The sequence below is a fragment of the Pelophylax lessonae genome (genome assembly GCF_965119305.1).
Source record: "Pelophylax lessonae genome assembly, chromosome: 4".
In the NCBI taxonomy this organism is placed as follows: domain Eukaryota; kingdom Metazoa; phylum Chordata; class Amphibia; order Anura; family Ranidae; genus Pelophylax; species Pelophylax lessonae.
In genome coordinates, this window is record NC_138771.1 from 421547260 (window position 1) to 421560492 (window position 13233).

General features: G+C 49.7%; 1 pseudogene across 1 annotated transcript; it reads left to right on the forward strand.

Annotated features, from left to right (window-relative positions):
* Positions 1–1118: 1118 nt before the first annotated feature.
* Positions 1119–2730, forward strand: LOC309552679 (annotated as a pseudogene). The gene is made up of 2 exons: positions 1119–1290; positions 1487–2730. The product of its transcript is annotated as an uncharacterized misc_RNA (transcript).
* The last annotated feature ends 10503 nt before the right edge of the window (positions 2731–13233 follow it).

Genomic DNA, 13233 nt, shown 5'->3' on the forward strand with positions numbered 1-13233 from the left:
ACTGACATCCATTTTTGCATCCGTTCCGTTTTTTGAATGGAAGAAAAAATAGGTTTCTCTTCCGTTCCAAAGAACTGAAACCTGTTCCAAAGAACTGAAAGGACGAAAAACGGATGTCAGCGGATGGTCATCCGCTGACATCCGTATTTACATAGAGATACATTATGTCCGTTTTTCATCCGCAAACGGATGGGATGAAAAACTGACATACGAACGCCTGTGTGAAAGAGCCCTTAGACAGGTATTTAACTAAGCAGGTTATTCTGTTCTAAGTCTCCTGTGTGCTGGGGATGGAGGAACGCTGCTTCTCCCAGGAGATCTGTGGTTAGCTGGGGGAGGCGATTGATGAGGGGAACTTCTTCTGCGTCTGGAGAGTCTGGGAGAGTCCTGATGGGGAATATCCATGGCTTCTTTGCGACGGGGCCTCTGTTGGGATGGAACAAATTCCAATCCGGGATAGAAACATGAGGGATGTGGAGAGCCTCACAAAATGCAGGAATATCCTCTGGGTAACGTAGCTGTGCTGTGCGCCCCCTGGCACTTGCGGACAGGCAGAAGGGGAACTTCCATTTGTAGGGTATGTCCCTGTCTCTCAAAATATCAAGGAGGGGGCGAAGGGATTTTCTTTTTTGCAGGGTGATCTGCGACAGATCTTGAAATAGTTGAATTTCTCCAATCGCCTTCCAGGACGGCCCAAACATGAGATAGGCTCCTCCTACCGGAAACACAATCAATTAAACACAGTTAAAAGGCCCCACCCTTCCCTCCATCCTCAGTTTAGATTGTGTTTCTTCCTACGAAACATTTATTTACTGACCTGCAGACTTTTTGATAGTCCTATGGTCCCCCTGTGAGCCAGGTTCGGCAAAGCCACTGAGAGTAGCTCTACCTGCCACCCCTCCCGGGTTTCTCACAGGTCGCCTCTTCCATCGGTGGAACCGTCGGTCACCCGGGTGACCCTCTAGGTTTTTTTCACCGCTTGTTCCCGGCGCCAGCAGCTCTCCTCCACGGATCGGATTCGAATTTCCCGCTGGAAGTGACGTCAGACGCGAGCGCCTCAAGCCTCGCGGTCGGAGCGGAAGGACCCGTCAACATCCGGTGACGTCAGTTCCGGCACAATGCGGAAGAGGAAGGTGGAGGAGACGCCGGAACCACTTCCACGCGGTAGTGCAGACTCCCAGGCCACAGGAGCTCGGACGGCTGCCAGGGAGATGAAGCCTTCTACTCACCCACCGGGGAAGGAAGAAGTGCTGGGCCAAGCAACAACAGCCAAACCCAGGTCGGACCCGGGTAAGTGCTGCAATGCATCTAATCTTTATCCAAAAAGGAAAAAGTCTGCTGATGTTTTTGGCTTTCCTACAATGCTTGATGTTCCCTCTCCCTGCCCATAGTAGGACTGTTTAAAGTGTCCTTTCTAGGGGTCTCTTACTCTTTTTTTCAAAATATGGAAGAGTGATACTAATTGATGTTGTATCCTGTCTTCCAGAGTCCCAGAGCGGTGTTCAGGAAACCTCTACTGTTGCACCTGTAGGGTTAGGATCCGTTACCTCTAAAAAGTGCGGTAATTGTGCAGACAAACTCCCTAGTTCCCACACAAAACCTTTTTGCTATAAATGCATTTACAAACTAGCAGGAAGAGAGTCTTCAGCTTTAATGAAAGATTTCCTGAAAACAGTCCAAGAGGAAATGCTGTCAACTATTCAGACTGTAAAATCCTCCCTAGGGAGTTCAGGAACCTCAACCTCTCCTGCAGGGGAAGGTACCTCCTCACAGGAGAGTCTTTCGGTTAGGCCAGGACAAGCTAGCCAATCTATTTCACAAAGTCTGCCCTCAGGATTGCAAGGTAATAGTCAGGAAGAAGATGACATGGACTGCTCTGTCTCCTTATCTAATTCAGAGGGAGAAGGAGATAGGGACTCAGAAGAAATAGAGGAAACAGAACCATCCAGGAATCTGTTTGGGCTGGATGGCATGCAGGGACTCCTTCAAGCAGTGTATGCCTCTGAAGAAATACCCGATGTGCCAAAAGGGACATCAGCCCAGGACAGACTCTACAAGGGTCTAGGGAAGACTCCTTGAGTTTTTCCCATCCACCAATCCCTCAAAGGCTTGGTTCTTCAACAATGGCAGCGCCCAGAAACCAAATTTAAGAGGCCAGTGTCATGGAAAAGGAGATTCCCCTTCAAAGAGGAGGATATAGATCAGCTGATCAAAAGTCCCAAACTAGATGCGCCCTTGGCTCAAGTGACCAAGAAATCTGACCTCTCCTTTACTGATACAGGCAGTATTAAGGATGTAATGAACAGGAAAGCAGAGTCCCTCCTGAGGAAAGCCTGGGAATCCAATGCCTCTACCATGGCCCCGGCCTTGGCAGCCTCCTGTGTAGCAAGAAATACCTACTGGTGGTTGGATAGGCTAAAAAAAAATTTACCCCAGGAAAAGACTCAAAAGGACTTGCAGGACTCACTATCCCTTATTGGGAAAGCAGTAGCTTACCTGGCGGATGCAGCCGTAGAGTCAGTAGTAGCTGCAGCCAAGACAGGTGCCCTCTTAAACTCAGCCAGAAGAGCAATATGGCTGAAGGAGTGGGAGGGAGACCTTACCTCAAAGACCAAGCTTTGCGCTTTGCCCTTTGAGGGATCATTATTATTCGGTTCTGGTTTGGATGAGGTCTTAGCTAGGTCCTCGGAAAAGGGTAAAAAATTTCCAGTAAAAGAAGGATACTCCTAGAAAATTTTCGAGGCCCCCAGGAACAAGCTCAAAATAGACGAAAAAGGGAGCCTAACAAGAGATGGGGATTCAGGAAGGGAAAACAAAGAAATAATCTACTCTTTCCCTCCACCGCTGGTTCAAGAGATAACAAGTGACGCCAGCGTCAAGGTGGGAGGCAGACTGAGCCAATTTCTCACTCAATGGAGAGAAATTTCAGTCTCCCCATATATTTACAAGTTAATCCAAGAAGGGTATCGCCTTCAATTCACCACAATTCCACCCACCACAATTACCTTAACCCAGGTCCCCAAGAAACCTCAAGTCAAACAGGCTCTGCTCCAGGGAATCCAAGAACTTGCAGAACAACTGGTAATAACTCCAGTACCAGAAGATCAACATCTTCAGGGGTTCTATTCCCACGTGTTCGTGGTCCCAAAACCATCAGGCAAATTCAGCCTAATCATAAATTTAAAGAAACTCAACAGGTTTCTGACGTACAAGAAATTTTCAATGGAAACAATCTATTCTGTACGAAAGAACTTACTAAAGGATGTCTTCATGACCACTTTAGACCTCAGAGACGCTTATCTTCACGTTCCCATCCACCCAGAACATCAGAAATTCTTAAGGTTTGCCATAGAGAACGAGGGGATAACGACTCATTGGCAGTTCAGAGCACTGCCTTTTGGTCTAGCTGCCAGTCCAAGGATATTTACAAAAGTCCTTGCAGAGGCAGTAGCACACCTACACATGTTAGGGATTGCTCTGATTCCATATTTGGACGACCTACTGATTTTCGGGAAATCCGAGATCCAGGTAGATCTAGATACCCGTCGGGTAATAGAGGTATTGGAGAACTTAGGATGGCTCATCAATCGGAAGAAGTCAGCTTTAATACCATCCCAACTAAGGAACTTTCTTGGGTTCCTGGTGGACTCAAAGGCCCAGAAACTATTTCTAACCCTAGAAAAGAGGGAAAAAATAGTCTCCACGCGTTAGAGGACTCCCCATCCTGCTCCAGAAGAGATGTTCTGGGGTTCATGACAGCCAGTATACCAGCCTTGGTTTGGGCACAGCTACACGCAAGGGAACTTCTGTTTTTCCATCTGTCATCTTGGGACAGAAAAACAGAGTCCTTGGACGAACAGGTCATCCTTACCCCTCAGGTCAGAGAATCCCTGAAATGGTGGAAAGTGCAGAACAATTTGGACAAAGGCAGGCCCTGGGGTCAATGGAACCCTGTAGAAATTACCACGGACGCCAGTACCCAGGGCTGGGGGGCTCACATGGAAGGAGCCCAAGCACAGGGAGTCTGGGATTTGGCAACAATACAAGCCTCCTCAAATTTCAGGGAGCTGAAAGCTGTGGGAGAGGCCTTGAAAGCCTTCAGAGAGAACATCCTCAACAAGGAGGTTCAAATACTCTGACAATACTACTACTGTAGTATACCTGAACAGACAAGGAGGGACCAGATCCAGACCCCTCTTAGATCTAGCTACCTCAATCCTTACTTGGGCCGAGGAAAGAGTGATCTCCCTAGTAGCGGTCCACATTAAGGGGGTAAACAACCTACAAGCAGACTTCCTCAGTCGTCATCTTATTCAGGAGGGAGAATGGGAGTTAGATCCAAAAATTTTCCAAATGATAACCCAGAGGTTCGGAACACCAGAAGTAGATTTGTTTGCCACAGAGCAGAACAAGAAAGTGGGAATGTTTTTTTCCCTTACCAGGACCAGAGGAACGATGGGCCTGGATGCACTGGCCCAACCTTGGCATTCAGTCTGGCTTACGCTTTCCCCCCCCTGATGTTGATCCCGAGGGTTCTTCAGAAACTGAACCACTCAGAGGACCTTCGGCTGATTCTAATTGCCCCTTGGTGGCCAAGGAGGCCTTGGTTTGCCACTCTAAAGACCATGGCAATAGTTCCCCCATGGCACCTGCCGATTTCTCAAATGCTGTTAGCTCAGGGTCCGGTCTTCTGCCCAAACCCGGAATTTTTTCAGTTAACAGCCTGGCTACTGAAAGCCAGCTTTTTAATTTCAAAGGGTTGCTCACAGAGAGTTGTAGATACTCTCCTGTTGAGCAGGAAGCCTATTACCAAGAAAATCTACACTAAGGTATGGAAGATGTTTTGTACCTGGGGTAAACAAAGGTTTTGTTTCCCCCTCTACCCCTGTAATTCTAGAGTTCCTACAGGATGGGGTGGATAAGGGTGTGGCCATTAACACTCTTAGGGTACAAATTGCGGCCCTCTCAGTGTTCCTTGACACCTGTCTGGCGAGAGAGCCACTAATAGAGATTTTTGTTAGCCAGACAAAGAGTTACTCCTTTGTTAAAAGACAGGTTCCCACCTTGGGACCTGACAAGGGTCCTAGAGGCGTTATCTAGACCCCCCCTTCGAACCTTTGGGAGAAATTCCCCTCCAAAGGTTGTCTCTTAAGTTGACCTTTTTACTGGCCATCACCTCAGCAAGAAGAGTAGGGGATCTCCAGGCCCTCTCTATCAAAGAGCCATTTATGACTGTATGTCCGGACAGGATAGTTCTAAAGCCAGATCCACTCTATTTACCGAAGGTGGCATCTCCTTTCCACAGAACACAGGAAATTATCTTGCCTTTTTGTGACAATCCAAAAAACAGCAAGGAAGAAAGGTTCCACTGTATTGATGTTAGAAGAGCTCTTCTTAGTTAGACAGGACAAGGAGTTTTAGAAGATCAAACCACCTTTTGGTCCTCCACTCTGGACCTAGGAAAGGGTTGCAGGCCTCTAAGCCTTCAATATCTAGATGGATCAGACAAGCAATTACCAGCGCTTATGAGGCATCGGGTGTCCCAGCTCCTGTAAAAATTAATGCACATTCTACAAGAGCCCTAGCAACATCCTGGGCCGAGAAGGCAGGAGCAACCTGGGAGTTGATCCGCAAAGCAGCCACTTGGTCCAGCCACGACACTTTCCTGAAACACTACAGGATAGAAGTTCTGTCTCAACAGGACCTAACCTTCGGACGCAAGGTCTTGCAGGCAGTTGTCCCACCCTAAGGTAGGCCAGGGGTAATCTAGTATCCTCTCATGTTTGGGCCGTCCTGGAAGGCGATTGGAGAAAACTTACCGTTAGTTCACCGGTAACGACTTTTCTTAAGAGCCTTCCAGGACGGCCGGCCTACCCGCCCTACTAAAAGGGTGCAAACAAGTTAAAAAGGGTAAGTACCTATGGACTGATTATTAAACGCTTCCCTCAAAGATTCTGGTTGTGGAAGATACTTTTTTACAACTGAGGATGGAGGGAAGGGTGGGGCCTTTTAACTGTGTTTAATTGTGTTTCTGGTAGGAGGAGCCTATCCTCTCTCATGTTTGGGCCGTCCTGGAAGGCTCTTAAGAAAAGTCGTTACCGGTGAACTAACGGTAAGTTTTCAGCTCCCTGGAAGGTGAAGCCTGGCTTTAAGGATTTCTTCTTTTAATTGAAAATTCACTACACATCCGATGTCCCTGGGTGGGTCTCCTTCTCTGCCTCTGGGTCTAAGGGCCCTGTGCAGCCACTCCATTTCAATTTCTGAGTCGTGTGGTCTTTCTAGTAAATCGTTAAAAGATGAATAGGACTGACCTTGTGAGATTGGGGGTTTTGATGGATTCAGGGAGGCCCCTTTTTCTAATGTTATGCCTCCTGCCCCGGTTTTCCAGGTCCTCTAAATGCCTATTCATTTCTTAGCTGGGCTGAGTGGGAATTAAGAGCTTTTTGCGCCTCATCTATCTCAGATTCATGGCGGTCAGTGAGATCCTCCACCTCATCCAATCTATTGGTGATGTTCTGCATGTCTCTGCGGAGATCCGCTATGGCAGCATTAAAGGAGGATTTGATATTGTCCGCTAGTGCTCTCAGATCATCTAAACATGGTGCCCTGGGTGGATGGGTGACAGTGGGTGGATGGATGGCAATGGATGAGGAAGGGGGAGATTCTGTCTGACTCAGAATGCAGGTGGGGGCAGTCATTTTGTTGAGGCTTGTAGTGTGGTCGGGGCCTCCTTCTGGTGCGTCTTGAAAATGCCTGGGAAAAGGTCTGACGCTATTCCGCCTGCCCACCTGGATATGGTGGATCAAATTCATCAAGGAATCATGCATTTGTGTGATGCGGCCTTAAATGAGGCCCCTTTAGCTGCATGCCTGTCTAGTGTCTCGGTGCTTAACTGGCGACTGATCTGGCTGAAGAGCTGGTCGGCTGACCAGTCCTCTCGGAAAAGGTTGCTGATTTTCCCTATGCTTGTTCTCGCCTTTTTGGTGAGGCGTTGGATACCCTGGTGAAAGGCGTCACAGGGGGCAAGAGCAAGTGCGCGATCTGTCCACCACGGTACAGACGCTCCCGGAGTTCGGATGGAACATCAACGTTCAGAAATCGACGTCTCCATCGGTTCGTCTCCCCTATCTGGGAATGATTTTGGACTCTGCTCAGACAAAGGTGTTCTTGCCGGAGGACAAGTTCTGGACCTTGCAGGACGAGCTCAGGTCCCTCAGGGACAACCCGTCCTCGTCACTCAGGACCTGTATGCGGGGCCTGAGGTTTATGGTGTTGGCCTTCGAGGCGATACCCTTTGCTCAGTTTCACACGCGGGCTCTCCAGGCGGAGATCCGGGCCAGGTGGGACAGACTGCCTCAGTCCCTGGATCGGAGTGTCTCATTGAGTCGTCAGACCAGATTGGCTCTTCTGTGGTGGCTCCAGTCCCCGTCGGTGGCGGAAGGCAAGTCCTTCCGTCCGTTGGTGTGGACGGTGATTACCACGGATGCCAGCCTGTCGGGCTGGGGTGGAGTCCTGGGCAACTGGTCTGCCCAGGGCACTTGGTCGGAGTCCTCCTCCCTCCCGATAAACGTGCTGGAATTGCGAGCGATAAAACTCTCTTCCAGTGGTCGGACCGTGTTCGGGGCTGTCCTGTCCGGGTACAGATGGACAATGCTACCGCGGTGGCCTACATCAACCACCAAGGGGGCACCAGGAGTGCTCGGGCAGCCCGGGAGTTAACCGACATTCTGTCTTAGGCCGAGACTCATGTCCCGGCGATCTCAGCAGTTCACATTCCGGGTGTGGAAAATTGTCAGGCCGACTATCTGAGCCGCCAGACCCTGGACCAGGGGGAATGTTCCCTACACCCAGAGGTCTTCCGAATGCTGTGTGCGAAGTGGGGATCCCGGACGTGGATCTGTTAGCATCTCGGCTAAACCGAAAGGTGGAAAGGTTCGTGGCAAGAACGCGCGATCTGCTGGCGGTCGCCTCGGATGCGTTAGTGGCCCCTTGGCATCAGTATCGTCTGATGTATGCCTTTCCTCCGATTCAGTTGCTATCCAGGTTCCTCCGCAGGTTAGTCTCGGAACCGCACCTGGTGATTCTGGTGGCTCCAGACTGTCCACGCCGGTCCTGGTACGCCGACATTCACCTGGCAGTGGCCTCTGCGGGAAGATCTCCTGTCTCAGGGTCCAATCTTCCATCCTGCTTTAGTCGCTGGCTTGAACGGCCTGGCTGTTGAGACCCAGGTCCTGAGGGACAGGGGTCTCTCCTCTGAGGTCATCCCTACCCTTGTCAAGGCTAGAAAAACCTCCTCTGGTAAAATCTATTACCGTACCTGGAAGGCTTTATTTCACCTGGTGAGAGTCCAGGGGGTTCTCCCCTCGCTTGTACTCGGTGTCGAGTGTTGGCCTTCCTCCAGTCTGGTGTGGACCAGTGCCTGGCGCTGGCCATGATCAAGGGGCAGGTGTCCTCACTGGCTATTCTTTTCCAACGCCCTGTGGCGTCCCATTCTCTGGTTCGCACCTTCATTCAAGGTGTGCGACATTTGGCTCCTCCCAGGAAGGAGCCCTTACCTCCATGGGACTTGTCCGTGTTACAGCATGCTCCCTTTGAAAACATTCGGGATATATCATTGTCTCTGCTGTCTAAGAAGGTTGCCTTTTTGGTGGCGATCACTTCGGCTCGCAGGGTGTCGGAACTGGCAGCGTTATCTTGCTGTTCTCCATACTTGGTGATTCACCGGGATAAGGTGGCCTTGCGTCCGCATTCCTCCTTTCTTCCTAAGGTGGTCTCGAGTTCCACATTAATGAGGACATTGTCCTGCCTTCACTTTGTACGAAACCTAAGCATCCTAAGGAGGTTGCTCTGCATTCCTTGGATGTTGTCAGGGCGATCAGGGTTTACCTGTAGTCTACGGAATCCTTTCGGAAGACGGATTCACGCTTTGTGCTTCCTGAGGGCCTCGGAAGGGCATGGCTGCGTCTGCAGCGACTATTGCCAAATGGATCAGACAGACCATTGAACAGGCTTACGCCTTGAAGGCGCACTCTTCCAGATCTGTGAGTGCGTCCTGGGCCTATTGGCATCAGGCCTCGGTGGCCCAGGTGTGCAAGGCTGCGACTTGGTCGTCGGTGCACACTTTTTCCAAGTTCTACAAAGTAGATGTTCTGGCACCAGCTGATGCTTCCTTTGGCAGCAAGGTTCTCAGTGCGGCAGTGCCATGAAGGACCCTTGTTTTTTTTTATGGGTCCCTGGCTGTTGGTATTTGCTTTCCTGGGCTGTTGCTCCTGTTGAGCATTAATTCTGTTGCACAGAAGGTTCTCTTACGGTGCATGTAAGGTTCCTTTCTCTGATGTGGGTACTGCGTTGCCTTTTCTACGGTTGCGTCTCCCACCCCTCATGTCTATACTGCTTTGGGACATCCCAACAGTGATGACTTGGAGGCGGCGGCGACTGTCGGACGTAAGAACTGAATTTTTGTAAAATCTTACCTGTAAAATTCCTTTCTCTGATTCCTCCGACAGTGGCCGCGCCGCCCCTCTTTTGGGGTTGTGTTCTTATTACCTACTGTTATGCTACCAAACTGAGTTGGGAGTGGTCACTGCAGGGGAGTATTGACCAGATGGGACAGCCCCCATGGGTGTGTATATGCAAATGCCTTTGTTCTTTTGACTAAGTCTTTATGCCTAGCTACTCCTGCGGAGCGGAAGTCAATACCAAACAGTGATGACTTGGAGGCGGCGGCGACTGAGGACTCAGAGGAATTTTACAGGTAATATTTTACAAAAATTCTGTTTTTTGGTGGGTTTGTCCTATCTTTTGCAAACTGTCGCTCATTTTGAATTTTTGCATCCTTGATTTCCTTTTTACATATTCTGTTCTATTCTTTGTAACAATTAAAAATGAACTAACACTATCATTGTTTATCATTGTTTATTTTTTTAAAAGCTTTTATTTATAGTTTTTTTTTTTTTTTAAACTTTGGCCGTGAGCCACATGGGTAAAACCTTTCTACTTATTACCCATGGGAAAATACGTTGCAGTGAGTTTGCATGCATCGTCATGGCTCACCATCCTTGTGGCCTCAAATGGTGAATAGACGGTGCACGCATCCTTTCTCAAGAGCCACTGGCGTGGCAAAAGAAAGCCAAGCTCCCCTGAGTCTGTTCTTGTGCCATACTCACACAGGTACTCATTGATGGCACTCAATGCCAGTGTTGAGTTCCACCTGGTGGGCAAGTCACAAATGAGGCAGTTGGGCAGGTTGCATTCCTGTTGAATGTCAGATAGCCGAGCACTGGCATTGTATGAACACCAGAAATGGCCACAGACTTTTCTGGCCTGCTTCAGGAGATCTTGGAAGCCCAGGTATCTTGTCAAGAAACGTACCACCAGATTCAGGATGTGTGCCAAGCATGGAATGTCATGTGTCACTGTCGGAGGGTGAAGAGACGGTTGGTGCCTTTGTCGCATATAACCATTCCTGGCTTAAGCTGTTGTGGCATCAGCCATCTCTGAGCCTTCCCCTGCAGAGCTGACAGAATCTTTGCCTCGGTGTGACTTCTATCCCCTATACAGATCAAATGAAGCACTTCATGGAATCTTTTAGCCTGACTGCTTGCGTAGCCCCTTGAACGCTTAGGGGGCACTGCTGCTTCAGAGGAAAATTCAGCAAAAGAGGATGTGGAGGAGGTGGTGGAGTAGCCAGATGTGGCAGAACCAGTACCAGCTTTTTGGAGGTGTGGTGGTAAAACCCTGTCCTGCATCCTTCCCAGCTGCCAGCAGAGTTACCCAGTGCGCCGTGAAGGAAATGTAACATCCTGGTCCATGCCTGCTGGACCAAGAGTCAGCAGTAATGCGAACCTTCCTGCTGACTGCTCTGTCCGAGGCCAAAACACTACATACTACACATGACAGCCGGAATGGCCTTGCGCAAAAAAATTTTTTTGGAACCAGCCACTGTGGTACAGCACAACTCACAAATTTGCGTAAGGGAGCAGGGTCTACCAGATGAAAATGCAGCAATTGTAGTGCTAGCAATTTGGCCAAGCTAGCATTAAGATGCTGAGCAATGTGGATGGCTATGACAGTATTTTTCTACGGTTCAACTGGGGTAGTGAAATTTGCCTGCTCTAACCACTGTGTGCTGCCACCAGATTGGGTGAAGTCTCTGTGGCACTCGTTGCTATACCATCATCCCTCTCAATGCAGGGATTTGAGAAGACATGAGGTATAGTAGGGTTAGAGATCCCAGACGAGGAGCAAGGTGAAGTATGCTTTTGTCTTGTGGCTTTCAGCTGCTGTTGCCAATGGACTGCATGGCAGGTCGTCGTATGTCTTGTTAAGCATGTGGTGTCCAAGTGGCTGGTGTTCTGGCCATGCTTGATCCGCTTCAGACAGATGTTGCAAACAGCTATGCTGCAGTCTACTGCACATGTGCTGAAAAAAGCCCACACTAATGAACTTTTTTGGATGTCTGTGGGGAGTTTGCAGCACCCTGCACCCGTGGAGCTCTGTGCTGTGATGAAATGGGTTGGATACTCCTATGGCGGCCCCTGGAGCACATCCTGCCTCGTTTGAGTTGTGCCTCCTTCTCCTCCCCCTCACTTTCCTCCTCTATCCTGTCAGGCACCCATGTACAGTCAGTGATCTCATCCCCTTCCCTCCTCCTCACTGGCGCAAACTTGGCAGTATGCTGCAGCTGTGGAAACATGACTGCTAGTTTCTTGTCAGTCATTTTCACCCCTTCTCTCTAGGCTCACATTCCCTTCGTCAACCTGGGAACCAATATCACAGCATTCAAATTACTGCCCATCCTCCAGCATGTCACTGACACTATGATCGAATAGTTCAGGTGCCTACTCCTGCCGTCTCTGGCAAACTAGTATGAGCCTGGGTGTCAGAGGACAAGGAGGCTGAGGACAGCTTTTTTTATCCACTCCACCAACTCTTCTACATGTTGAGGCACTGGAAAAAAAGAACAGGCGTGCCTCGCCTGCACAGGATGCGTGGTCTGAAGGTTCTCCGCAGTGTCTGTGAGTTCCCTCAGCCGATCCTGGAGTGCTAGTACATATCCTACCACAGAGGTCTCCTCAGCCCCTACACCTCCTTCCCAATAGGCTCTAAGTAGATCTAGTGGCCCCCTCACCGTCTCCCATACAATAACTCAAACGGGGAGAACCCTGTAGATTCCTGCGGCACTTCCCTGTAAGCGAACAAGAGGTGCGGCAGAAATTTCTCCCAATCCCGGTGAGTAGTTGCGAATGTCTGCAGTAGTTGCTTCAGCATTCCATTGAACCGCTCACATAGTCCATTAGTCTGGGGGTGGTAGGGAGAACTCTGTAGAGACTTAATTCCACAGAGCTTCCACAACTGCCAGTCAGGTCCGCAGTAAACGGAGTCCCTTGGTCTGAGATCTCCTGAGGGAAACCCACCCTGGCAATGATCCGAAGCAGGGCCACTGTCTCTGCATGGATATTTGTCAGGGGGATTGCCTCCGGGTAACGAGTAGCATAATCTACCACCGTCAAGATATCTCTTCCCAGAGGGACTGGGTTGGGTTAACGGTCCTACCAGGTCTACGGCTATCCGGCTAAAGGGCTCAGCTATGATCGGTAGGAGGTACAAAGAAGCTTTAGATCGGTCACCCTTCATTACCACTCGCTGACGTGTCACAGGTACGACAATACGGTTTGATGTCCCTAGTTATCCCTGGCCAGAAGAATAGCGGAGTCAAACGGTGATGGGTTTTGGTCACTCCGAAGTGACCAGCTAGGGGAATGTCATGTCCGATGCTAAGCAGGTTGCGCCGCTATTTCTGTGGCATGACCAGCGGTCGCTTGGGCACTGGATTGGATCCCTTCCCTCCGGTCACCCGATAAAATAATTCCCCATCCCACTCTTTCCGTTCCCTTTCGAATCCCCCAGGTTCCATTCCTGCACTTTCCCGGTAACCAGCTAACGTCAGGTCAGATAGTAGTTCCTGGGTAAAGTCATTTGGGGTAGCCCAGGTAAGGGATGGTAGTCTGGTCAGGGTTAGGGAAGTTAGGTCTTACCTGGGTCCCATCGGGTGCCTCCCCCGCTTGCCTTGCTTCCTATCAGGTGGTCACAGGGAAGGCTTCTGGGGATAAATCCACAAGGAAAGATGAAGAAAGATGCCCCAAATCATTTCCAAGTAGAACATCTGTGGGTAAATCTCTCATAACTCCAACTTCCACATCTCTGGATTCTAAACCCCAATCCATATGCACT